This window comes from Podarcis pityusensis (assembly GCF_964106645.2).
Source record: "Podarcis pityusensis genome assembly, chromosome: 2".
Classification (NCBI taxonomy): Eukaryota; Metazoa; Chordata; class Lepidosauria; order Squamata; family Lacertidae; genus Podarcis; species Podarcis pityusensis.
In genome coordinates this window covers 77878370-77905999 of record NC_138029.1, presented here as the reverse complement: position 1 = coordinate 77905999, position 27630 = coordinate 77878370, and the positions used below count along the sequence as shown (strand labels likewise).

Here is a 27630-nt window from a genome sequence, read left to right as displayed (position 1 = left end):
GTATAACCAAGGTCTTTACCATCCTAAAAACTGTAATTATATTAATGATTGCTAATTCTTGTGAAATGAGCCAAGAAGCCATGCATATTTTATAACTACACCTGCAGATTGCTTCCAGCTCTGGCACTGCATATTCTAATTTCTTGGTTCACAGCCTTATTCCCCAATGGTGTTGGAGCAGTTAATTTATTCAATAATTTATTAGCCTCAAAATATTTACAGCTATTAGATAATATGTGTAGTAGGTTCCTAAATAGTTTTTATATATATATAAATATATTTATGTATGCTATCCTAACATGAAGAACCCAGCGGATTTGAACAACTGGAAAGTTCCAATGAGGGGGTAATAATTCAGTGTAGTTTTTCAGTGCATGAAAACCGTTATCACACATTGCTGTTGGAGAGAGGATCCTGGTTTGCGTAGACCACTAATTGAATCAGGAGGCCAGTTGTTATACACTGCTTGCTTCTAACCGATTTTTTTTTTCTCTCAGAGGCAGCAAACTGTCTGAGATTATAAAATCTACATTAGCACCTTATATCAATTATTCAATCTCATGCTCCACTGACGCCTATCCAGTGAGTGGGCAGGGATTTGTGCTTTCTGGGACTGTTTACTTATTTGCTGCAGGGATCCTTCCCACAGGTTTTGGCAATGTTTTATTAAAAAATAATGCTGTTGATTTGTGCTTTTTGCATGTTTGCTGTGGTGGGAAAACTGTGTCTGTGCTGCAAGAATGCCCTGGAAAAAGAGGAAGGTCTGGAATCTCGCACCACTTGAAGTGATATGCAACAATATTTTATTTTATTACGTTTCATTTTTTTATATGTTTTTAAGTTTTAAATATGATTTTATTTTATTTCTACTCCATTGGGAGGAAGGGCAAGATATACATAAATTTGATAAATAAAGTAAATTTTGCATCAAATTTTAATTGTCTAGAAAATTCGTTGCTAAAATAGCATTGCTTTGGTAAACTTTTCAAGAGAAGCACAAGCAAATGTAACTCAATATATTTTTAGTTTGTGTATTTTAGAAGAATGTAAAAGTCACCCACTCTGGGCTTTCGAGGGTACAGCTTTTCAAAATCGTCAACATTACGAATTGTTCCATATTTATAAACAAAAGACTGGAAGTGCTTTACAAATTAGATTTCAAAATTTTTGTTTCACTGTCATTTTTTTTTTTTTTTGTAAAGGCACAGTTAAAGTTTCTCAAAAAGTTTATATTAAACAATGGCACGTTCCTATTTCTGTTAGCACAATAACAAGCAAATTTCACATACCAAGCAGAGGTCTGTGTGTGTTTTAATTCCACGCCTGGATGTAATCCTCCATCCTGAGAGGAAACAAAGTGAAGGCTGCATTCTGGAATATAATTTGTAGTTTAACACTTGCCCAGAATGAATGTGCGTAAGCCTTATTTCATATAGTGATTCGCATGTGTTAATCTTGTCCACTAGCATTGTAGTGGAGCAACTAATCATCTTAACTGAAATCCCTGGCTGAAAACATATTGAATCTGCTACGTGAACAGGTTTAGAACTACACATAAACCAGGTAAGAAACAGAATAAAACACAAATCAAGTAGAAAGGAAAGGAAAGAGAGAGAGACCTAGTTATGGAAAATAATAAACCAGACAAGTCTCTCTTTCAGGCCTTGACTTGGTTATGGGGGTGGGGGGCACACAGAGGATATGATGGAGTTGCTCCTAATTATGGTCCTGCAAATTGGGATGAACCTTTACAGGCCAATATAGACACCTCAAAAGCAGTAAGCAAAAAAGGGAAAATGTTCCCACTTCATTTCTAAAAGCCCTCTGCCTTTCTTCAAGCATTCATGTCATCACACAGTCCCCATCTGGGATTTGGGGAGAATTTTGTGGCGGTCCATTCCTTAGGACCCATTTCTTAATCCCAACCAGAGTTTAATTTTATTTATTTACTTAAAAAAAAAACAACACCCTTTTTTGCCAATCATCACAATTAATTCCACTGTGGTTTATATGGATTTAAAATGATACAGATAAAAGAATGTGGCAGATAAATGAGCTTGACCTGACACCCATAATTTATTTTCAATAGAACGAAGAGGACTGTACATGTATGAGCAGCCCTTCAATCAGCATCCAATTTCATTTAATTTGTTCATTCATTAATATATTTATTATCCACTTTTCATTACAGTAGCAATCCTGGAGCAGGTTACATAAAAAGTGAAAATACGACATATAAAACAGGAGGAATAAATATATCACAATTTGCAACCAGAAAAACGAAAATAATAACAGACAGACACAGGCACAGGCACTAATATCCAGTAAGCACCTGAGTGAAAAGGTGTGTCTTAAGCTGGCACCTAAAAGTTATAAAACTGTCTTATTTCAAATGGGAGCAAGATTTACCACTGAGGTACCATGACCAAAATCCTCCATCAGGTTGCTGCAAAGTGCATCTTAAATTGCTGCAGTGCCTCTAGAATGGCCTCCCCCATAGCTATTAATGTACAGGAATACTATGCCCTGGGGTATATAGGATTTTATAGGTTAGCATAAAAACCTTGAATTTGACTCAATATCAAATCAGAAGCCAGCACAATCCTTTCAAAATCAGTGTTACATGCTCTTTATAAACTGCACCAAATGTCATAGTCATCATGTTTTTCACATGATGAAGTTTCTGAACCAGCTCCAAGGCAGCACCACTTAACACGAATTTTCAACTACAAAATCTGAGGTTATTGTTTTGTTTTAAATATATATATATAGCATTTATTATATCCTGCATTTCTGCCAAATAGTGCTCTTGGTAACTAACAGGTATAAAATACAAATATAGTATTAAAAAAATGGCATCAAAAGAAAGAAAGCAAAACATCAATCGAAACAACCACTTAGAATCCCAGAGTAGGAGGACAGCATTTCCAAGTAGCTCTGAAGAGACTGCAGTTTGTTTGTTTTTGTTTGTTTGTTTGTTTTAAAAGTGAGCTGTAGGTTGTATGTTAGAAATACTGTTTTCTATGGTGCACAAAGACAGAAAAAAAATGTGCCTATGTTGCCTTGAAACCCTGAAAAACCTGTGAAAATAAGGTGCTCTATTATTTCTTTATTATTTTAATACCACTGTTCAATCATATTCCCAGAAACTGTTTAGAAAAACAGTGGTCAATAATGCCTCCTACAACTAAGTGAAAATATCAGACAATAACTAGTAGCTAGCATGTTTCAAATCAGCTTATTGGCCTGGTCCATATGTAACCATATTGGCATGATAAACCATGGAACAAGCCACACACCTGCAATTTCCCTTATCACCCATCCCCTTTCCTTGCATGCCCAACTTGGGCAAAACTATCCTGCTTTCTCAAACCACAGTTTAGCAGGAGCAGAAGCTTCCAGTCTCTTCCCTACAACTGCACCATACTACTGCTCATCCATAGAAACTCTCAGAAAATAAAAGTGGGAATTTCCAATAAGAAGATGAAACTGTTTGTGATTTATTATACACTTTCAACTACTTTTATATGTGCCCCTAGCAGCATATTTTTTTACATGATCATTCCTAAAGTTCTTCCCTTTTTGTGTACTTGATATATTTATGGCCTGATGCTACATGCTTTCATGAAAATGGTTATGCATTCTAAAAAAGAAAGGACAAGACTGAATCAAATTCACTTTTATCATGTTTCCATTTTAAGCTTTCCTTACCCACCCGACAATGATTACATTTTATGCACCACAAAATGCCAAGCAAACTGAACCTCTGAGCTATAAAAAATTGCTGCACTTTTTTTTTCCTCTTAAAGATTTGTTGCCAACAACAACCAAGCATCACATGAATGAAAGTCTGAATATTTTGCTCATGTGATTCTGTTTCTATGCAGGCTAAACCTCTCTTTTCTATTTTGCATGACTCCACAAGCTTTCTTGAGATTTAAGAACTAATCCTATTTCACCAAAACATTTTTGTTTGCTTCAAATCCAAACGGAGGTTCTCCCCCTCCTTAAAAAAAAAAACTTCATCAGTTAAGAGTAGCTTTGAAATTCTTTCATTCAGATTTACATGAAGACTTTTCTCATACTAATATTCCAATGTTTAAAAATCAGGCATGGTTTATTTGATAATCTTAAGCCTTTAAATCAGACAATTCTTGGTGTCTAATGAAGTTTGACTTTTCAAAAAATGTAGAGTGTGGTGTTAATGGTTACTTTTTCTATAAAGGGAAACATTTTCATTTACTAAAGCTGTCTATACTCTATGTTTGGCAATTTAGCACTCTGTACACATTCCTCTTCTTTAACGATTAAGGCTAAAATAGGCTTGTGCACATAGGTCACATCCGTGATGAAAACAAAAAACTTAGATTGCCGCTTAACAAGAGGGAAATCCTTGCGTATGGATCTCCCTCTCCTGTTTCTTGCATATGCTATATATAGGTTAGAAATGTCTCTGTTCACTCCATAAAGCTTAAAGATGCAGCACTTCATCTGGTAAAAAATTAAGAAGTATTTTACAATATATATATAGATATATATATAATTCTTAACATGAATGCTAAAATTACTTCAATTAGTCTTCGTGTTTATAAACAAACCTTCACTATTTAAAATATTGAACCTATTAACCAGAGGTTCAGTCTTGAATGTGTGTACATCATGACCCTTCAACATTCCTCAGATGAAAATAGGTACAATTCTCATTTCCCCCAACTGACCCTCCTCGACCATCTATTTTTTGTCCCCTTCTCCACCACATAACATTTCCATCACCATTACACCAACAGGGAACAGGGCACACGCACTGCACCGTCCTGAGAAAACCACTTAATTCCATTTTTATTTTACTTTATTCTTTGATAGATTTACAAAAAGAAAAACACACACCAATAAATAAATTTTAGAAAGGGGCAAGATTAGACACGGACACATAAAGCATTTTTTAAAAATATAATGGAATAAAGACTCGTTGCGCTCCACTATGCTCCCCCGTTCTTCCCGCCCAGAGCTGCCTTGCCCTCTGCCTGCAGTGAATGTAATTCCTACAACTGCAGTTAGATTGCAATGCAGAATTTCCTCACACTATTTGGGCCTGTTGCAAACTGCTCAGAGGGCAAATTCACATAACTGATTCATCATACAAAAAACAGTGCAATCTGCTACATGCAAAAAGAAGTAAATGGTGGTTACTCCATAGTAACTGTGTTAAGTTAAAGGTAAAGGGACCCCTGACCATTAGGTCCAGTCGTGGCTGACTCTGGGGTTGCAGCGCTCATCTCGCTTTATTGGCCGAGGGAGCCGGCATACAGCTTCCGGGTCATGTGGCCAGCATGACTAAGCCACTTCTGGCAAACCAGAGCAGCACACAGAAACGCCGTTTACCTTCCCGCTGGAGCGGTACCTATTTATCTACTTGCAGTTTGACATGCTTTCGAACTGCTAGATTGGCAGGAGCAAGGACCAAGCAACTGGCAGAATCGAGACCAGGGAGAAGGGTCGATGGAAGAAGATTGGAAAAAATTCAAAATATATCTTCAAAAATATTGTAATATAAAAGACTGTTAGAAAGATGTTGGAAAAAGAAAATTAGGTCGTTTTGGTAGATATGATATAAAGGATTAAGCAAAAATGAGTTGATGAAATTGATGAAACAGAGGATGATTAACTACATTATATTAAATTAAAATACGCAAATGAAAATAAGGTTAGAAGGATTTGCTGGAAATACGATCTGAACTAGAATACAAAATTGGGAGGTGAGAGGAGGTCATGGAAATAAGTAAAGGGAAAAGGTTATGTAAAGGTTTAATCTGTTTTTGTTCTATGTTAACTCAATGCATTTTTATATTTTTTGTTTCGTCTTTTTTTTTTACTCTATTTTATTGTTCAATTTTTTTCTTGTTATATTTTCGCTTTGTTATGGTTAAATTTTTCTTTGTATTCTGTGTTGTTTTTTCTTCTTTTTGTAATTTTAAACTTGGAATAAATATCACTTCAAAAAAAAAAAAAAAAAAAGGAGCAAGGACCGAGCAACGGGAGCTCACCCCGTCACGGGGATTCGAACTGCCGACCTTCTGATCGGCAAGTTCTAGGCTCTGTGGTTTAACCCATAGCACCACCCACGTCCCTTAGTAACTGTGTTACTAGGGAGTAAATTCCATTGAATTATGTGTGATTTAGTCTACATAAATATGCATTTGGCTTGCGTCAGTCCTTGCAGCATACTAGACTTCCACTCATATACCATTTCATAAGGCTTGTATCTATTTTTGTTCAATATTTGAATTTACACGGGGTAGAATGTTTGAGGAAACAGATATTCAAATGATGCACATACACAAAATCTCTAGAAACCCCAAAAGGCTTTTTTTATGACTCTGTAGTACAATGCTGTCCCAGAGGAGACTTCTGTATTTGGGGACAATAAACCACCTTTTCTAAAGAGGAACCTAATAAGGCCACGTATATTACATATACAGTGGTACCTCGGGTTAAGTACTTAATTTGTTCAGGAGGTCTGTTCTTAACCTGAAACTGTTCTTAACCTGAAGCACCACTTTAGCTAATGGGGCCTCCTGCTGCCACTGCGCCACCGGAGCACGATTTCTGTTCTCATCCTGAAGCAAAGTTCTTAACCCAAAGTACTATTTCTGAGTTAGCGGAGTGTGTAACCTGAAGCGTATGTAACCTGAGGTACCACTGTATTCTATCTCAGCAGATCTATCGTCATACTGTGGCATTATCCACACGTACTTTTGCCTTGCTCTTTTAAGGCACAGGTCCATGCTTAAAAGTGGGGGGTTTTGTCTCAGAGCTTTCCTCACAAAAATTCACTCTTAGGTGCTCAATCAGAGCAAACATCAATTCGGGTTTTCCACTGATTGCTGTTTGCTCCAAATGAACTTTAAAGAGTTGCTTTTTCATGGAAAACGTGGGGGGAGGCAGTTGGACATGGAGCTTTAAAGCACAGGTCATGTCTGAACAGAGCAGAGGAAATGTAAGTGAACAACCCCTGTTATTCACTTTCCTTTCACCAGGTGGACTGGTGGAAAAATTATTTGAGCTTATTAAAAGTATAAGTTTAGAATGTACTTGCTTCCATCCCATAATATATGAAGCTGATACAGTTAGCTTTATAATTGAATTTACACACACACACACACACACACACACCCTATACACTAAGGAGTAGTGGTCGCTCAGTTTAGGTATATGCAGTGTAATGTGATTCTCAACATTAAAACCTGCAATATTGTGTTGAATGAGCCAAGTGATGCTGATGCATAATAAGCTACATAACACCCTGTGCTGCAATCCAGTCTCAGACACCAACATATCAAGAGTACAATCTATACTCTGCTTACATCAATGCTTAGGGATGAAATCCTATGCACATTTACACGTGCAAGTACACTCCATTGTACACATTGAGACTGGCTTCTCAGTGAACATGCTCACGGTTGTGCTGAAAAGTTTTGCTTTAATGGCTTAACAATTATTAAAGAAACTTTGGGTGGGATTCACCTAACAAGCGCTGTCTTTGCACAATGGGACTCTTTCCCCCATTCCTTCCCCTGGTTGCCCTCGCCCCCCCCCCCCAAAGGCTATGGTGCAGACCAAACGTTAGTCATAGCGCCAATATTGTTTCAGCCATATTGTTTATCAGGGTGAAAGTATTGCTTTTCAGAAACCACCCCTCTCATCACCATTATTATGTATCTCTTTGTAGTTGTTCACAGCCATTGTTTCCCTCTCTATTTTTGATGAGCTGCTTTCTCCCTTCTCAGATGATCATAGCCAGTCAGGGAACACATAATGAATGTGATGGTGTCACCATAATATGTACCATCCCTGAAGGCAAACAAAGCCAAGCAAGACCATAGTTGGCATTCTTGAGGGCAGACAAAACCAATCAAGACAAACAACAATCATCATCACACTGCCCTCAACATGAATGAGTGAACACTTTTACCCACTCCTTTTGGCACAATTCCCTCCACCTCCAATGGCGAACAAAATTGGTGCTTTTCACCACTGGTGGAGCTCAGTTTTAAATTTTACATAGGTCCGCTTGATACATTATATGAACCCACATTACCTATAATTAATACTAATGTAAAACTCATCTTTACATAATTCTAAATACTGGCCCCTGGTGCAATCGACTCTTGCCTTATGAATATATAGCTTAACTAAACAGGACGCGGGTGGCGCTATGGGTTAAACCACAGAGCCTAGGGCTTGCCGATCAGAAGGTCGCGGTTCAAATCTGCACAACGGGGTGAGCTCCCATTGCTCGGTCCCTGCTCCTGCCAACCGAGCAGTTTGAAAGCACGAAGTGCAAGTAGATAAATAGGTACCGCTCCAGCAGGAAGGTAAACGGCATTTCCGTGCGCTGCTCTGGTTCGCCAGAAGTGGCTTAGTCATGCTGGCCACATGACCCGGAAGCTGTACGCTGGCTCCCTCGGCCAATAAAGCGAGATGAACGCTGCAACCCCAGAGTCGTCCGCGACTGGACCTAATAGTCAGGGGTCCCTTTACCTTAAACAGGAATCAGTTAATTGAAATGTGAAGAAAGGAATGCACGAACACAAAGCTTTTCCTCATAGAGTCAAACCATGGTTTCTTATGTCTGAACCAAGCCTATAATGCATTGTGTTCTTATTTACCATTGTATTACCAAATAAAAAGAAGCATATAGTATTGCAAATTTTTAGATATATAAATAAAACATATACCTTCTTAACTGGAGGGAGGGAAGGAAGGAAGGAAGGGGGAAGGAAGGAAGGAAGGAAGGAAGGAAGGAAGGAAGGAAGGAAAGAAAGAAAGAAAGAAAGAAAGAAAGAAAGAAAGAAAGAAAGAAAGAAAGAAAGAAAGAAAACCTTCCTTCGGAGTAAGGAACCTTCTCGGAGTAAGAGAGGATATTTTTCCTCCAAAAAGATATTCACTGGCTAGCTTTACATGAATTGCTATGGGCTATATTTAAACCAAACAATTTGACCAGATCAGTTCAATTATATTCCAGAGAAAATTGTGCTGGAGATCTGATAAAAAGGACTGCTATTAACGGATGCAAAAATTAGCTTGTGTGTAAGAGCGTTTTCTAAAAGTCTTATTTTGGGACCTTAATTATACTCAGTAGCTCGCTCAAAAGCACAGCTATCTCCTGGTAACTAAAAGGTTCTAGGGGTTTCTCAACCACTGCTTTTGCAGATCAAAAATCCAGTTTCAAGCACACATAATTCTATTTTTTTCCCTCAAATTGAAGGATTATCTCCTTCATTCATGCCAACAGTATGAAAGCAGAACATTTCACCAATATTCTGCCCCCAAACTTTAAAGTTCTCCATATTGCAATGTGGCTTGAGTTGTGTAAAACAAAAATAAAGAGGGCACACATTTCTATTAACAGTACCTGACAATGTTATACAAATATTTGCAACATATTATGCTGAGTTTTTCTGGCTAGTACTGTTAAATGGCTAAAAAATGTTATTTTGCAGGAGATGGGGCCTTATTCAGGCTCAGCTTTGTCCCCAAACTGAGCTACTGCATTTTAAAGAGAACTGCTTTCTTATTTATCTGTATACTTCTACATTTATACAAATCATATACAGTATAATGGATGAGTTTGCATAGTCATCTGAAATGACAAAGGAACTCATGAAAAATTACTATCAATTAGAAACAAAGGTCTTCTATGTTGTGGAATGCCAGGGTGTTCATTTGACCTTGACAAAAACAAGTAAATATATTTTTTGTTATGCCATACCTCTGATATTGATATCTGTTTATTGATAAGTATTGAGAATCCGGACACTATTTATTTATTTATTTATTTATTTATGAATTGTTTTTATTGCATTGGTTTACTGCTTTTACCTTGTTTTTAATAACTTTTTAATTCAAATAACAGAAAATAAAACGAGTAAATTGCAGTGAAAATAAAGCAAATAAAGAAAGTAGCTAATTAGGTCCCAGATTTTGGACTGCAACTGAATCAAGCCCTATGTGAACAGAGAAGAAATTTTATTGACCATTATCACAGTCATATTTTAATCTTAGTACATTAAAATTGTAACATTTTAAGCATATCTATAAAATAAATTTAATCCAAATATCTATTCCATTTGAACATATTGCTATAAACAAAATGGCAATTTAAATAAATGTTATCTAAGCGTTTACTGTCGAGAGGTATTTTGTTTCCAGGCAAGAATTTAGAAGCCACTAAATGGTGTTTTGACACTTTCAAAATATAGAAGTATACATCTTCTGTATTTTAAAAATAAAAAGAACAGTGAGATTGGAGTCTAATCACCAGAACAGCAGAAGAAGAATGAGTTTAGCATAACAAGCTGTCCTGATGCAGCTTGCATTGTGCAGACTTAGTCAAAGCTAATCTTTTTACGTTGCCAAAAGGCGGCAATGAAATGGCCTCAGTCAGGGCTTGCCTGCTAACGGACTGAGTTGATTTCTGTCATCCGTCTCATCAAACCAACTCCATTCATTTCATAATTGAGGGTTGCTGTCAACAGAGTAACATGTCCAAACCATGCTATATTTCTGATATTCCTAAGGTATACACATGGTTTGGTAAACGTCTCACGCTATGGTGCCTAAACAGATTTCTTTGAAAGAGATATGCACTTATGAAAATAGGAGGCACAATTCAGAAACAATGGACAAATTGCACTGGTTTGTTTAGACCCATTATGCCTTCTCCTTCTCTACTCCTAATTCTTAGCTACACTGGGAAGCACTCCAGCACTTTAGCTACTCAAGCTGTGCTTATATGGTGTAAAGCCTGAGGGTACTGCAACATATAGCCTCTCAGCAACAGCCCTTTGTATGAGATCTGTAGTGAAGAACTGACAAGGCATCTTAAGCAACAAAGAGCAGCCTAGTGTTATGTGGGGGGTGGGGGTGGGGTAGGCTATATGCTTGAGCTCTGTTCTACGGTAATTCCTGGGATTCAATTCCTGGGATTCAATTCAATTCCAGGCTAGTTTCCTGGTGAGGCATTGAATCTCTAAGTATGGGCTATTAAGTTAACAAAGGCAGTGACTCTGTGCCAGATAACAAATGACAAACTCGCTGGTAGTTAGACAGACAAACATCAGAGTTGAGTTGTCTGAGCTAGAAGGCTGGGCAGCTGGCAGACAGATTTCTTCCAGTTTTCTGCTGCAAACCAAAGCTGCAGCTATGGGGGAAACAAAAACCCTTTGGGGTGCTAATGCTGTGAACCTCTCCATCGTAGGCTGATGTTACATATATATGCAAATAAATCATATATCAAAAAGATACCACCCTCTCCGCTGTCCCTCATTCAAATGGAAACATGCGCCTAAAACCTCTGGAATCTCACACCGCTTGGAGATTAGAATGGTGTGCAACAATATACATACCACATATAAACATGGGGTGGGAGACAATTACAGCAGATTGTAAGATTATCTGTAACATATCCAGTAAAACTAGCATTACTGGTAGATTTCCTGTGCAGTTCTAATACCAATACATGTTTCTGGACTGAGGTTCTTACATATAACTTGGAGTCTTTATAAAGGCTTTTTATCAAGAATAGTAATCTTTTGTCAATGTTGGTAGCATTGAGTTTAGCCCAAAGTTTGGCTCGTGAGATCAAGTCAAAGGCCGCCTTCAGGTCAATAAAAGCTGCGTATAGAATCCCACGTGTTTTGTTGACATATTTATCAATGAGGTGTGCTAATACGAAGCAATGGTCTATTGTTGTTCTGCCCTGTCTGAAGCCGGCTTGCTCCTCTGCCAGAACTGCCTCAGTTTCCATCCAGTCAATTAGTTTGATGTGGAGGTGTTTGGCATACAATTTGCTGGGGATAGTAAGGAGGCTAATGGGTCTATAGCTCGCTGGATCTGCCATAGGACCCTTTTTGTATATTGGGATGATTACTGCCTCTGTCCAGCAACCAGGGATTATGCCTGTTGAGTCGATGTATGTAAATATTGACGCCATTATAGGCGCCCACCAACTGATATTGTTCTTCATAAGCTCTGCTGGAATGTGGTCTATGCCCGGGGCTTTGTTGTTTTTCAGTTGGGCAATTAGTTTCCCCACCTCCTCTATGGAGACAGGAGGCCAATATGGTAAGTTCTCGGAGTAGGCACTTGGATCATTGTGCTGAGCTTTGTCGTCATAGAAGAAGGTTTGAAAATATTTCATCCACTCCTGGGGTTCTACAGTACATATGGGGCCAATCCGCTCCTGGCCCAGGAGGCCCATAATGGTACGCCAGAAGGAGGTTGAGTCTTTCTCATTCGAGGCCTTCACTAAATTACACCAGGCCAATCTCTCAGCTTTTTGTTTTTTTACCTTTAATAGCTGTTTGTAGTTTCGTCTTAAATAGATATAGATATCAGTGTCGTCATCCGGATTTCTCGCTTAGGATCTTATCATTATTATCATTATGTTTTATTATTAGTATTTTATTATCTCTGCCAAGTTTTAAGTACTGAGATTATTAATTTATCTGCATCTGGTTATTATTATCTTTCTCCCTGTCCTGACCATTTATATTTATATTCTTTCAATTTGGCTGGTCTATTTACTTAACCGACCTGGAACAATCTACCAGAGAAAAGGCCGCCGCCCATGGGACAGAGGGTCATTGATGAATGATAATCCAGCTTTTACCTAGGGTTTTAACAGGCCATAAGATTATATGGTAACTATATTTATAATGTATTTTTGTCGGTGTTTATCCTTTGATGCTATGGCCTGTTAGCTACGCAAATAAAGTCCTTGTTGTTGTTGTTCCTCATGTTTCTGGAGGTGGTTAGGACAGTGGAGTAGGAGAGGGGGGGATAGGGAGAGTTGCCCCTGGCCCAAAATTGTCAGGGGCGCAAAATTCTTTACACTCATCATGATACCATAACCACACATACTAAGATGACAAGCTGTTTTATTAATACTAGTTCTGAGCACCATGAAAAGAACCTTTGAGTTCCTGGTACGGGCAGGAAACTGAAACCAAGTCAGGCATCACTAGATCTATAAGGATTTCCTCACGCAAAAGGACCCATCAAAATGATCATCTTAAAAGGGGCTTTTTCTAAGGGCCCTAGACAAATAAATTCGAGATCCGTCACCACCAAGTCTCCTGTTTCCTTTAACCATTATCTAAAACTAAAACAAAAAATGTGGATCTGTTTTGATTAAGTTCATCTGCTGGGGGAGCAGGTATTTAACCCTTCCCCCACTATCACACACAAACTATTGGAACCAAGGAAAACCTCCATTTGGCCTCTTAGGAAAAGCTTACAGGTAAACATGCTTCACTGGTATGAGAACTATAAGGGCAAGAGGCTACATATCAGTGGTAAGTATTTAAACTGTGGAGTACTTTACTGCTTAGCTAATGTGCACAGGCTTTCCATTGCCAGGTTTAAACATGGCTTTATCATTCCTGCTGGGTGATGGAGCTGGTACTTTCTTTTTATTTGTGCATCATTTTACATTGCTGCTGTAGTAGTGTGTCTCTCTCCATTTTCTGTTGTTAACATTTCTGCCTGGTTTTTTTTAATTACTTCTATTTTTGCCTTGGGAGGGAAGTCATGGGGAGGGGGTTAGAGAATGCAATATAAAAGTAAAATAAATAATACGCAAGTAGAAAGAAAGATGGGTTCCCTAGCCTCTTTTAGCTTTGTTCCAAAGTGTGGTTATCCTTTAATAAGTAAGTGGTTTTACAGGAAATATGGCTATACATTCCTCCACATGCAACACTGGTGGCAAAATGGAACAGACACAATTATTTGGATAATTGAACTGCCAGGGATGTACTATTTCTGAGTTATAATTCAGAAATAAATTCAACATCCACAGAGTAAGAATGCATTATCTAATGGTCCTTATTTCTGCTGTGAGTCAATAAAACATTTGCCACTGTTGCTGAGGCTTTGCCAAGATTAAATTGGTTTTTGATTAAATATGAGGCAATGACACTTAAAAATCAATTAAACCAGGCATTCCTAAATTTAGGGAAAGTTTTCCTGGAGAACACAGGAAGTAGTTCAGCAGTAGTAAGAACACAGTATCTTCACAGCCCTACCTGGAGATGCCAGGAATTTTGCCTGAGACATCTTGTATTCAAAGTACTGGTAAGTGTTCTGCTACTGAGCTGTTGCTCTTCCCCATCATGTATGTATGTACCAAATCAATTATCTCACATCCTCCTTTTGACTTTGCCTGACCCATCAAGCTATCCTGTAGCACCTCCCTCTAATACCTTCCATCTCCATCCATCTACAGAATTCCTTCCTGTAACAAAACCTTTTCTTGCTAGCTTTAGTATTTGTGCACCTAAAACCCAAATAAATGACAACTTATCTGACCATTAACAGTTGATTTACCTAAGCAAAACATACTGGAACAGGGTTCAAAAACCTCTAATGACCTTAAATTTTATTTTCCCCATTTTATTGGGAAATGATTTATGTGAAACTTAAAAAGATGCTTAGGGTTTACATTTCCCCCCAAAAAACCAAACAAGAGGCCTTTCCACTAGATATAATAAATGGTGACATTCGCCCTCAAATGCTATGTCTCTTCCTCTGTGCAACTACAGCACAAAGATGGAAGGAGAAAGAAATCCCAACAAAATAACAGTGGCAAAATAAGCTGATAGAGTACGCACAGTTAGCTACGATGACGGCAAAGATAAGAAATCAAGATGAGACATGAATAAGGGAGGAATGGGAACACTTTGGAGAGTATCTAAAAAGGTATAATAATAAAATAAACTATTTGATAGATAGACTTGTGAGCAGCAGTTTACAACAACTAAGATTTTATGTAGAATGAAACTGGGTGGAATAAACTGATATGCAGCCTAATAAAGATCAACTAGGATGTCATGGAGGGATGGCCTGGGAATCTTGATATAGGAGATGATTAAAAGAAAATGTAAGACGTTTATATCCAACTCTGGAAAATGTGTGTGTGTGTGTGTGTGTGTGTGTGTGTAGTCTAAAGTACAGGACGCACCTTGATTTTCGCTATGTGAAAACCACATTTAGTGGCAATTTAATTTAACTATATTGCTTTTGATTAATTTCAAAGCTTGATATCTTTCTATTAAATACTCTAGGTAACATGCAAGATTAAATACTCAAGGTGACATGCAAGACCAGTCTAAAAATCTAAACACTTTTTTTAAATGAAGGGAAAATACAATAAGGCCAGCAAATAGCAAAAGTTTACCCTCACACCCAGGACTCTTAAAATACTTGCAGAAATTTTTTTATTTTCCATTTATTGTATTTTTATACCACTCTTCTTCCAATTAGGGAGCTCAGAACAGTGCACAATATAATTAGAATCATCAACACCAAAGAGGTCCCAACACCATCACAGGCCATCTGAAAGTGAACAAGGTGATTTGGTGACTCCCCTAGAGAAAGAGTGGCACAACTGTGGCAGCATGAATGAAAAAGAACTACTCTGGACATCTTCCTGCAATTCCTCATGTCCTTAGTGATTTCTATCCAAAGCACTGCTTTGAAAAAGTATCTTCTCACATTTGTTTGGTTGGGGTTTTTTGTTTGTTTTGTTTTGTTTTGCAAATCATAGTGTGCAAGTCTTACTTGCAATACACATTTTACTGCTCACATTTTTCTGCTAACACTACCTCTTAACAGCATAAGGAAGAATAACCAATGTAAAAGCTCTTCCACTTTGTACTGGTGGGCATTGCCAGTCAATTAGTGTGCATGTGTCGTGTCATGTCATGTGATCATTGATGCAGGGCAAAGCTTACCTGGCACCCCTGTTTTATTGTAATACTGCCTTATAGTCCCCTGGAACATAACAAATTTCAAAAAATCCTGCAGCAACAAAGCCAGAAAATTTCTGAAATCGAAATGAAAATATTGAACCAACTACTGTACAATTTTTAAAAAAACATTAAATGTGAACATATTTTAAAGGTGCTGTTTAAACTGAGAGCAAGTTCCATCACAAGAGTCGAGGGAGAACAGCAAAGGAACAGTCCTTCTCTGGAAATGCTTTATGATCATTTCAGCTTGGGAGCAATAAATGTTAACAGTGAACATTCAAGGGAAATATATGAGGTGAACATTACAGGTTCAGGCAAAAATCAACAGGATACTATTTCTTTTACGGGAAATAAGCAACGCTGACAAATCCACTAACTTGGTGCCCTCAAAATCATTTTTTGCTATCTGCATCATTGGATTCATTTTTTAAATACCTTTTGAGAACTCCATCAATGGAGAAAAACCAGAGATGGCAAAGCTGTGACCCTCCAGTTGCAATTGCACTCCAACTCGCATCAGCACCAGCCAGTGTTTTTAATTTACATTTACTTTTATTATGACTGCCAACAATAGCAGTAAAGGGGAGGAATACTATTTCGTGCAGCTGATGGTATATATACAATATAATTACATTACATTGTTGGAATGTATAACAATTGTCCTATGTCATCTTTATCAAAGGATGGATGCAAGAGAGTTCAGGGGTGTTCCTAGGTATGTACTTCTGTCAGAAAAACCAGGCACCACCTCCAAGGCTGTCTCCAACACCACCTCAGAACCAATTAGCAGAGACCTCACAGGCAGGGTGCCTGGACCCCACCCACCCATAACTTCCATCTCCATCTCATCAGACTAAATCAACTGGACAGGGAACTCGGGTTGCAAAACCTCAGACTACACTGCTATACTTTTAAGACTAAGATTCCTCAGAGAGGAGGCAGAGACTAAGATGAAGGAGAAGGGCAGATAACAGGGATGTAGGAGTTCAGTCTGGCTCTGTAACTTGTGAGCTGCCCTAGGTTCTGTTGTTTTCCTCCCCATTTATATCTCGCAACCTTTCATAGAAGGCCTCCCAAATTTTTATCACTTGATGAACTGCAATTGCCTGCCTAGTTATATGCCAGGTGACTCTCAAGGGTTCTGACCTGCTAAGACTGGTCACCCCTGTCTCTTGAAATGGGGCAGGCTAAAACAGAAAAGAATCAATAAAATATTTGCAGCACTGTGGAGATGAGCACCCCAGACTCACTGAAGTATTGCTTCATGTGGCATACCACACAACATAGATACAATGGCAAGGCTTGTTCTGCTTCTTATAATTTGAAATCCCAATATAAGGTTGTGGCAATGAAGACTGCCGTATAAAAGCTAGTATGACTTTAGAATACTATGTAAATGATCCGTCTGCAGGCTTGGCCCCCTATCCATTCATTTTCTGTCCAAATATGTGCCATGCTGTTGCACTGTGCAGCTCTGGTACACTTTTTTAATGGTAGCTAACATAGCTGATAGTAGTAGCAGAGTTAAGTGACACTGTGCCAGTCAACTGAAATATATATGCAACTGCACATATGATGCTTCACCAATGCAATGTCAATATGATGTCTGAACATTTCTCAGAACTACAGAATAGAGTATTATCACTTATTGTTCATAACACCTTTAATGTGCAAAATGCTTTGCCATTTTTATTTTTCATCGAACTCTGTTGGGATTATGAGTTGGTGTTATAATTAAAAGGCATATGAATCATGCTGAGAATGAGATTCATTGCAAAATAACATCTTATTTGCAGTGAGTGAATTATGAATGTGAAATAGTCTTTGCCTTCAAATAACATATTAACATTCTGAATATCAGCTCCAGAAGAAACAACCATTTTATATCAATGCATAATAATATCAATCATAATTTCAAAGCTATGTGAATTAAATGGAAGTAAGCCTTTAAAGTTTTAATGAACAATGTTTTAATGGCCATTAAAGCACTATATACAAAAAAAAGCCTTTTTATCATTAATCGTTAGCAAAGATTCGATTCCAGTAAACACTTACAAAGCTACAGTCAGTTAAGCAGTCTCATTTGAAGGTATCCATGTTCAATATGGATCCAACCTAAGTTCTAGTTCTTGCCAATACCAAGGGTTGTATTTAACATATCACTAACTCCGGGTCCCATTAGCATAAAGATTACTACAAGCACAGCAAGACATTCCTCCCTCTCATTCCCTCCCACATGTTCCCTAAATCTGTTCTTGGGATTCCCCCAAACCTCCACAGCAGATTTTGGGAGAGTACAGGGGGAAGGAGATGCAGGAGGGGAACCTTATTACACAAGTGGTGATCCTTGTGCTAAAAGGAAAAGTTTGGTGAATACCAGCACACCTCTTGCATAAATTCAGAGAGGAAACAATTTAAAAACAAACTTCAAAGTTCTCCGCTGATTTATTCCAGTGGCAAATATTCTCCAGTTTTCAATTATTCCACACCATCATTTTCCACCTAAAGATTCCTGCAATCTAGTCCAATCTTTTTAGATAGCAGTCACCAGCAATCACATTTGAAAGAAATCTAACATGAAGCAGTAAGTTTTGGCAGTGTTTGACAGCTGGCCTAGTCACAGTTAACATTTGTCAGTATCTAATGTGTAGTTGCCAAGATTTTACACTATCTGACATATGACATGCAGTAGCAATCAATATGTGAGAGTATATGATAGATGACTTGCAAAATAATTTAGTAAATTTTCTATATGATATTTACTCATTGAACTAAGCAAAACAGGCAGATTTTGAACATTGGTGTCATTTTTTTTAATTCTGAAATTCAGGAATTGAATGTTGATGTCAACTTACAAAATCTAAATTTCAAATTTTGAAAATTCACCATAATTTGAAATGGACAGATATTTGGTGAGACTATAGATGGACTGGCTAGCCATGTAACACGATTTTCTACCATGTAAATGCTTGGTTATTGGTACTAAGATAAAGGTTAGGTGATTATTGTTATTTTTCTGCAATGCATTCTAAATTTTGGTAAAGTTTGTATGGTCTGTATTAGTGATCCATGAATAACAACACTGAAGAAGATAATAATCATCATCATCATCATCATCATTCATTATTTGTACCCCGCCCATCTGGCTGGGTTTCCCCAGCCACTCTGGGCGGCTTCCATAGAAACCAAAAATACACTAAAATATCACACATTAAAAACTTCCCTGAACAGGGCTGCCTTAAGATGTCTTCTGAATGTCAGGTAGTTGTTTAGTTGGAGATATTCCTCCAGCCTACAGAATTTCATGACTGGAAAGAAGAACATTTTAAGCAATCTTCCCTTTTTTCCATTTTTTTAAAATTTCACAATATCATGTTTTGTGTTTCTTTACACACACACACACCATTTATGAGATATTCTGGTTTTGTTACCTTTTATTTCTGTGTTAGCATATTTGGATACTAAATAACTAAATAACTGTGCACATGCAACAACTTCTGAGAGCACAACAGAACTTCCCCTTTCTCTCTTAGTCCACTCCTCTTCACAAACACACCCAAATGCAATTATTTCATTGGATACAACCCTATATTGTGATCTATGAAGTCCCATTAGTTATTCTGTTTTATAATAAGGACATGTAAATCAGTTATTAATCTTGATTTTAATATGTAATGGAATTTTCAGGGGAGGGGTTCTCTTCTTCCTCTTGTTGGAGTAGTGAGCACATGTGCATAGAAGAGGAACGACTGATAAAAAAAAATGCCTCATCCAGTTGTGCATAAGAAAGAAAACTATAAATATTGCATAAAGGAATTAGAATATGGTACATACAACATTATCAGTGGACTTTTAAGACCATAGACTTCCATTAACAGCAAAATTGAAAGTAGTGACAAAATGTATGTAATACTTTTACATCATAGCAAGAGATGAACACAAATAGTCAGAAACAATAGAAACCACAAAATAGTTCAAAATTATTAATTGTTGCCCGTACTGCTATAAATACAGTTAGGAAATGTACACACTTCTCCATATATCTGAAGTTATAAGTTGATTGTCTATGTTCAGCCCTTGTTTCAGCTCAGTGAAAGAGGGGCCAACTATCTCTAGACATCATTTTCTCCATGGCAGGATGGAGCAGGGAAGGGAGGGGACATAGCTCAGTGGTAGAGCATCTACTTTGCAAGTAGGTCAGAGATTCAATTCCTGACATCTCCAGGTAGGACTAGGAAAGACACCCCAGCTGAAATCCAGGAGCTAGTTGAGATTCCTGCATTGCAGTGGGTTGGACGAGATGACCCTATGATCCTATGTAACTGTAGAAAATACTGAGCTAGATGGACCATTGGTCTGATATAGTATAAGGCAGCTTCCTATGTTCCTGTCACCATCTTAAGCAGCCATCCTTCCTTCAAAAGGACTAGTCATTGTGTAGCTAGAGGGGAAAGGGAACTGGTAGTGCTTCCACACATAGATACCACATTCTTCCAATGGAGCCTAGAGAAGTTAGGCCAGGTTTGGTATAAAAGTACACATTTCCACAGATTATTCTTGAATGAATACTATCCTTGAAAAATGAAGCTTGGGTAGTGAGTGTTAGTTCCAGCAAGATATTTTACTAGAATTCAAAAATAATGGATAGCATAGATGTAGTCCTTTATAAACTGCATGTAAAGAGTAATTCATACAGGCCTTTAAAGTAAAACTTTTAAGTATTGATATCTATACAGTATATTTATATATTGAAAACCAAATACTGCATTAAGGAGAGGAATTCCTAAATGCAATCCACTCATTTCTCAAAATGAGAATATACATTATATGCATATAATGGATGGGAAAACAACAGTTCCAGTTCTGCAACTACTAATTAAAAAGTACGCTTTTATTACAATTTTTCTATACAAGGCAAGTATTATCACAGTTCTTTCCAAAGTGCAATATCCATTAAAAGACATTCCTTTATTGGCAGAGCAGTATTTTGAACATGGAGTCACAGAGAATAAGATGTGCCACTGGAAAAGGTGAGAAAATGTGTGGATTTCCAATTTGGTTACTGATTTGTCAATGCAAGACAATACTGTTCCATACAAATTGCTTGCAAAACCATTCCCACATCCTCCAAGTAATTCAAATTAATTTTATCCTCACAACAGCCCTTTGAGGTAGATGAGAGAAAGAGAGAGGTCACTTGAAGAGTTTTCTGGCTGGATAGAGAGATTTGAAATGAGCTCACCCTGGTCCACTGTACCACACTGAAAGGCAGCGCCAGGTTTACTTACTGCAGAAGTGAACTAAGCTGTAATGCAATACACTGTTTTGATGCCTCATAGGCCACTTTTACATTCTTCGTTTATTGCATACAGTTGCACTGAGAAACAGGGAACAGAACATTATGTTTCCATGACAAAGTTTTACTTTGTTCTTGACCTTGCGAGCAAGAGATAGTCCCAGCCTGCAATAACTGTGCGCTTCCTTCTCTTACTCCCATTGAAGAATGGCAGCCTGTAAAACTCTTAACGATTCTTTCAAAATATTTCTAAATTGTTTTGCTCTAATGCCGCTTGATCAGCTACTAAGGTTAAGCTCCTGAAATGCCTTTATTTGCCAGGCTCACAAATTGCCTTAAAGTAACAACAATCCATTCAAAAACCGGGCTGGGGAGATGTTGCCATCTGGAAATTCCCTTCCCTAGAAGAACCCTGCCATTATCAACCCAGTTGGTGCTTATAAAATTAAGGGCAGCCTTGAATTAGCTACAGCGCTGCTGGTGTATCCATCCAAAGGCATTTTCTCAAGGGGAATTGCATCCTTGTCTTTCCAGAGTTTCCACAGCGGAATATTGTTCCAGTCGCCCAATGACATGAAAGGTCCCTTACCATTTCTCCTTGTGCAACATGTTCTGAGGCGCTTGGCTTTTTCCTTTAAATACACACACACACACACACACACATTTGTTGCATAAATTTAACCACGTCTCCCCACTTCCATCCCTAGACTTCAGAGGTTTCCACCCTTCAGTCCTATTTCTGCTTATTCAGAAGCAAGCCCCACCGGTTTCTGAGGACCCCCAGCCCCAGGTCAGCATCCTGAGGAGGACAGCCTGGGTCTCCCAGAGAGCAGCTTCCCAGCAGAGCTCGGGACGTGCTGGCTGCAGGCTGGTCCAGAGCGCCCTTTCCAGGCATCTTCGCCTCCCCTCCAGCCTCCCCGGACCAAGTCCAGAGTCCTTCCCCTGTGCCCTTCACTTGGCCGGGCCACCCCGCCAGAGTCGCACTGCGAATCCCGGCCCCGCCGCCTGAAAAGCCCACCTAGCAGCTCAAGGTCACCTTACGGCAAAGCCCGGCAGGAGCACCTTTCGGGGGTTGGGGGGGGGAGGAAAAAACCTGCGGCAAAAAGAAGGCGCCATCCAGAAGCACCTGCAACAGGAGGCTAGGAGACTGGAGAAAGAGGTCCCGTTGGAGAACAACACACAAACATAATGAAAGCACACACACCATTAAAAGAAAGAAAGAAAAGAGTGCTTCACAGTGTGACGAACAGACAGAGGCAGCGCGGGAAGTTCCCTTCGTCTTACCTGAGGTGGCGACTGAGGAGAGAAAGCGCGCCTCAGAAGTCAAGCCGCCGCCGCTGCTGGCGCTGACTAGCTGAGGCGGGAGGGCGCGCGGATGCTTGCTGCTGCAGCAGCAGCTGTTGCTAAGTCACCTCAGAGAGGATAAAAGGGAGCCGCTCTTTTCCTCACAGGCAGCGGCAGCGCGCGGGGATTCCACCAACCGCGCGCGCGGCGCTTTTGCTGCTGCTCCAAGCTCTCCCCCTGCTGCCGCGCTCGTCTTCCTGCGCTCTGGCATTCCCTCCGCCAGTCTTGGGCTGTGTGGAAAAGCCGGGACGGAGGGAAGGAGGGAGGGCGGGCGGGGGGGGGAGGGGAAAGGGAACCCTGCCGCGAAACGAGCGGGCTCGCGCTCTCCTCGGGGGAAACGCCGAGGCAGCCTACTCCTCTTGTTGAGGCGGGAAGAGGCGCAGGTGCTTGGGGAAACAGAAGCAGCAAGCGAGGGCTCGTCGGAGTTTAGCACCCAGCACCCGATCCCAAGGCTTCGAGGTAGCAACAAGGGTTTCTCTGAGCATGTACAGAGAGAGCGCTATCCCCTCATGTTACGTAGGCAGCACCTGTGACTGGGAGAAGTAGTCACAGGGTGCTGCTTTAAGTTACTCCTCAGGGTACATATTAGGCCCTAGCATCCCGTGGTTTTGCATATTGCATGTCCAGGAGAAATGTCACTACTATTTGGACGCAGTAAGGCAGGTCATACATTGCTGTAACATTATTCCTAAGATTTATTTAGGAGCAGGCATTTATCTTGATACAGATCCGCAAGCATCTATCCATGTAAAAGGGGAAAGCAAGATGAAGCCTCATGATACTCCCGCATGTTGCATGTCACTGTGGGGGATGTAGTGACCCCAAGTGCCATAACATCAGCCCAAATTAGCTACTTTCTCTATTAACTAGCAATGTGAGAACCAGTCAACTGAGAGTTGGTATGTTGTCCTGGTTACAGGGTCAGTCCAGGACTGGGAAAACTCCAGTTCAGATCTGCTATGACGTTCAAGGGTGACCTTGGTCTCTGCCTAACCTACATCACAGAACTCTTGTGTAGATAACATGGAGTGGCAGTGGGAGACAAGTATTCCTAGAGCTCAGCATAGGGAAAGGGAAAGGTAAAGGGACCCCTGACCATTAGGTCCAGCCGTGGCCGACTCTGGGGTTGCGGCGCTCATCTTGCTTTACTGGCCGAGGGAGCTGGCGTACAGCTGCCGGGTCATGTGGCCAGCATAACTAAGCTGCTTCTGGCGAACCAGAGCAGCGCACAGAAACGCCGTTTACCTTCCCGCCGGAGCGGTACCTATTTATCTACTTGCACTTTGACGTGCTTTTGAACTGCTAGGTTGGCAGGAGAAGGGACCGAGCAATGGGAGTTCACCCCGTTGCGGGGATTCAAACCGCCGACCTTCTGATCAGCAAGTCCTAGGCTCTGGTTTAACCCACAGCGCCACCCGTGTCCCAGAGCTCAGCATAGTAGTCATTAAAATGTATCATTTTAAAAAATGTATTTGAGACCAAATTTTGTGACTGCTTGAAGTTAAAAGCAGGAACAAATGTTCCATAAGTTAACAATGGTGAAAGTAGGCAGGAATATATTACTTATTAGTCACAGAAAAATACCATCAGACACTGCTAAATCACACTTGGCAGCTTAACATGTGCCAGATCTTCCCAATACAGTAACAAAGCTCCTAAACTTGCTTTCTGTTGCTTGGGTGCAGCAATAATAAAGAGTAGCTTGTGCAGAGTGTTTTACTGTCAGTGCTGTGTATTTTTCACCAATTAAGGATGGCGACTTCCATGACAGGAGGAAATATTTATAGACAGCTCCAGCACAATTCATCTTAAAAATTAAGCACTAAGAGAGTGGGTTGAATGGACAGTGTCTGAGATATTTAAAGTATCTATGAATTTGATGCATTCTGTTATGTTAGCTCCATTATGATTATTTTTTTTAGAAAGTAAGAGAAGCAAAGGATTTTTGGTGTTTCAGTTTGAATTCCAGTTGTACCATCAGCTTAGGGCTAAAGTACAAGTGATGTTAAATATATATTTTGGCATTGTGTGTATCATTTTTAGAATTGTAAGCAGCAGCTGTGGTGGCAAGGGGGCCACTCAGGATCTGTACCGCAGTGCATGGAGAGGAGGAGTTTAACCCTTTTGCATGACCCACCCACACCGCGGTCCCAACAAAAAACACCACAACCCCCCAAACTCGCTTTTAGCTCCAGGAGGTAAGCCTCTATTCCAGGGCAGCTTCTGGGGGTACCATTTTGATTGGGATCATTGTGTGGTAGGAAAGAGCTAGCCCCCCTTCACGCATATCATTTGCTAGCCCTGGTCCTGATCTTCCCTTTGTAAGTGCTCTCTCTAGTTAAAATAATTATACACAGGAACAAATTATGCATGTAATGCCAAACTACATTATGTGGCTAACAATATGTGTAGTTTGTCCATTAATCTGCTTGCTTTTTGTTAAAAACATCTTCTTCCCAGAGATGTGAAATAAGAACGGTAATAAGCATCTTATGCTGAAAACAATTTTTGTTGCTGTAACTTCACCATTGTCTATTATTATCCTGGCCTGCTTGACCTAGTTACTGCTGCACATTCCATTTGCGGAGCCAGCAAGGAAAGACAGGATTGCTGGATATGAGTGTATGTCATGATTCCATAGTGAGTAGCCTGTCATTTCCTGGGAAAAGAGATGATCGCCAATATTTTTCCCCTGTCTCCACCCCCAAAACTCTCAGTTTAAATGCTAATAAGATATGTCACCTGTTGAAGGCATAATTGCATAGCTCCATGATGTCATTCATGACTGGCACAGATTTAATCTTCTTTGGTGATCACTTGTAGCCAAGTAAGATTGTTTTCCATGAACACGGTCTTAACTGTGAGTCAGTAAGTGACTGTGGAGGCCAATTCTGGATCCACACGTCCTTCCACAGTGGGGACGTAGGTTTCCGAGTGGGAGATGATCATGGTGACGGTTTGCTAAACATGCCTTCCTCTTAGGATGAAAGGGAGAAATGTGCTGACCAAGCCTCTTCGAAGTCCATGACACCTTTGGTAAAGGCTGTTCTCCAATGGGAGCACTCGCAGGCCAGTGTTTCCCAGTTGCTGGTGGTTATACTACATTTTTTAAGATTTGCCTTGAGAGAGTCTTTAAACCTCTTTTGTTGACCACCAGCATTACGCTTTTAATTTTTAAGTTCAGAATAATGTAGTTGCTTTGGAAGATGATAATCAGGCATTCAAACAAAATGATCAGACCAATGAAGTTGATGTTGAAGAATCATTGTTTCGACACTGGTGATCTTTGCTTCTTCCAGTACATGCTTCTTCCAGGCATTAGTTTGCCTGTCTTCCCAAGTGATATGCAAAAATTTTCAGAGACACCGTTAATGGAATCTTTCAAGGAGTTGGAGATGGCATTTATAAGTGGTCCATGTTCCACAAGCATACAGTAAGGTTGGTAGTACAATAGCTTTATAAAGAAGCATTTTGGTTTCCCTGAAAATGTCCCAGTCCTCAAACACTTCAGTTGGGAGAAAGCTGCACTCTCAGAGCTCAGGCGATGCTGGATTTCAGCATCAGTGTCGGCCCTTGTGGAAAGATAACTGCCCAGGTAGGAGAAGCGATTGACACTTTCCAACATTACACCATTGAATTGGATTTGTGGCGCTGCAGAGGGATTGTTTTGTGCTTGTTGGTGCATTACTTTGGGGGTTTTTTGGATGTTGAGTGATAGGCCAAGTTTTTTGTAAGCTTCTGTGAAGATATTTAGGATGGTTTGGAAGTCATACTTTGATCACAGATTTAATAGTCTATCAGGATGGCAGTGCTATCTTGTCATGCAGGTGGGACAGTGTGAATGGAAAGAAATACAGGATCTCTCGCTCGATCTCTCTCTCTCCATTCCCTGCTTCCTTGTCCCAGATTCTACCCAATGGCTGCATAGGAGGACAAGTAGAGACCAGGAGAATGAGCAAGCATGCATCCAGTGCATGTTCATTTGTGAGATCTGCATTTTCAATAGCAAAGAACTGCATCAGCCAGGTTAATACTATTTTTTTTTTCTTTTTATATTACTTTTTATTTATCTCTGTAATAAAATAACACCATTTGGTGGAGGCAGTATACAAATTTGTCACATAAACCCATTAACAAATAATCATAATAATTTGGGAACATAGGAAGCTGCCTTGTGCCAAGTCATACCACACATGCACCTAGACCAATGTCAAGCAGCTGTGAAAAGGGTGAATTCTGTGTTGGGGGTGATTAAGAAAGGGATTGAATATAAAACTGCCAATGTCATAATGTCATTATGCAAATATATGGTGAGACTGTACTTGGAATACTGTGTATAGTTCTGGTCTCCTTGCTTCAAAAGCACATTGCAAACCTGGAAAATATTTTTTAAAGGGTAACCCAAATGATCAAGGTCTGGAGTAATTTCCCTTTTAATTTAGAAAAAAAATGTAATAATAGAGATATACAGGTAACTCACATCTTACATGGGGGGTATGTTCCTGGTCATCATGTGTATAGGGAAAATAGTGTAAAGCCTGAATGAAACCTACAAAAGCCATTTTAAAACCCTACTGTACTTACTATGAGGGATGAATGTGGCTCTTAGTCTTCCTTCTCCTCTTCATCACTGGATGAAGCTTCAGGGGATGATAAGAGGTCAAGGGCGATTGACCAATAGCCAAAAGAAGTGCTTGGGTGTGCTGTGGTTCAGATCCAGAGGAAGGTTGCATGGGCACATCTGGTGCTGCTACTGGTGGCTTTTTTGTGAGAAACATGGTGATTGGCAGCTGCCGCTGTTGTCTCTTGAACTCATCAAGCATTACCTTGTATGTTCTCTCCAAACTCTTCTGCAAGTCTCTCCAGCCTCCTCTGATCACCATCTCAAACCACCTCCTCCACACTCCAACCTCCTCCAATGTCTCTCCAAACTCCTCTGCAAATCTCTCCCTCTCCAACTACCTCCAAAGTTCTCTGCTTCCTCCTCCGCTCTCTCTTCACACTCCATCCATTCCCCAACCACGCCCAAACACTCCCACAAAGACTGCTGGGATTGCTGGCCCAATTTTCCCCCGCTCTCTTGCCCCCCTTTTCCCTTGCACATGGAATTTCCACAGCATCATTATTTTAAAAAGAAATCACTTGTTTTCAGGGACACTTATATAGCTGCAATTGTGT

The 27630-nt window shown here is 39.7% G+C and overlaps 1 protein-coding gene across 7 annotated transcripts in view; it reads right to left on the bottom strand.

Moving 5' to 3' along the window:
* The window catches only part of ATP2B2 (ATPase plasma membrane Ca2+ transporting 2), a 379035-nt gene extending 356417 nt beyond the window's left edge, over positions 1–22618 (bottom strand). For 4 of the 7 annotated variants that reach the window (XM_080994177.1, XM_080994174.1, XM_080994173.1 and 1 more), the window contains exon 1: positions 22393–22618. The gene's annotated coding sequence lies outside the window, so the exon portion shown is untranslated. The remainder of the gene's footprint in view (positions 1–22392) is intronic. The other 3 variants (XM_080994175.1, XM_080994176.1, XM_080994171.1) reach the window with 2 other exon arrangements.
* Positions 22619–27630: the final 5012 nt, after the last annotated feature.